The sequence below is a fragment of the Atta colombica genome, unplaced genomic scaffold (genome assembly GCF_001594045.1).
Source record: "Atta colombica isolate Treedump-2 unplaced genomic scaffold, Acol1.0 scaffold126, whole genome shotgun sequence".
NCBI classification, from domain to species: domain Eukaryota; kingdom Metazoa; phylum Arthropoda; class Insecta; order Hymenoptera; family Formicidae; genus Atta; species Atta colombica.
In genome coordinates, this window is record NW_017259213.1 from 7297020 (window position 1) to 7298225 (window position 1206).

The following is a 1206-nucleotide window of genomic DNA, read 5'->3' on the forward strand; positions in this document are numbered from 1 at the left end:
ATTCATAAGAAAAGAATGTGTATACCGTATTATATACCATTATATGCGATACCATGAAAACGAAACAAAAATCGAGAAATTTAATTAAAACATTTATTTGAAAACAATTTCTTAAGATACTTGTCTTTATCACACAGACCAATTAAATGGGACTAAACAAAAAATTCTTTAAGCAAAGCTATAATTGACATAAGCGCTTGCCTAAAATAAATACGAATTCTCAATACTTCTATACATGACCACATTGTTCAATCACTTTTTGAAGAATTTATTGCACTTATATCTTATTCGAGAAATATATATATATATATATATACACTTGTTCCCTTTTATCAAACCATCCTCTTACTCTATCATAATTTAATTGATGTTTTTTGATGCAAAAAATAATAAATAAAAATTTCCTAAATATTTTTCCTGACCCAATTTTTAAATATTATGTATTTATATCGTACTGTTTTTATGCTTATCCTAAAAAGATATAAAGAACTAACGAAATACAACAAGGTCCAGATTGAGCTTATCGTTAAGACAAAAATCTTGTATCGATACAGGAATACAGCGGATTTAGGATCAATTGAATTTTTATTACATTGATAGGAGCAACATTCGATAGGAATCTCACTGTAATTCGTTAATCATTATATAAATAATAAGTTTGGCGTACAAGTACAATGTGCAGCAAATAACACAGACCGTAATTATCATTTTCAATTCAAATATTTTTTATTATTACATTTTAAGCAAATATAAATAATGTATTAATTTAACTTTTGATCCTATAATATAATCGTCTTTACAACTATGACTTCTTTATTAGTTATTTAACTATGTATGTGTGTGCGTGCGTATGTGTTCGTATGTGTGCGAACGAGATAAAAAGACAGAATAGAATTTTTTGTTTGCGTACTAACGATTTGAAGGAACATCAAAGTCATCATATGATAAAAAATCTTTATTTTAAAAATAAATACATGCAGTATTTTATCTTTAATTTTTTGTGCAGCAAATAGTATTATATTGTGAGCTTGTATAATGAATTATAACGTTATGAATGTTACAAATGCATCTGGTGAATATTTATTTTTGGAATAAAGACCAGCACGTATATATAATAACATGCTCTTACTGCTCCTTCAAATTAGCATGTAACAAAGAAATTTGCTGACTTTTTAAACATACTTTGTAAATATATATATATATATA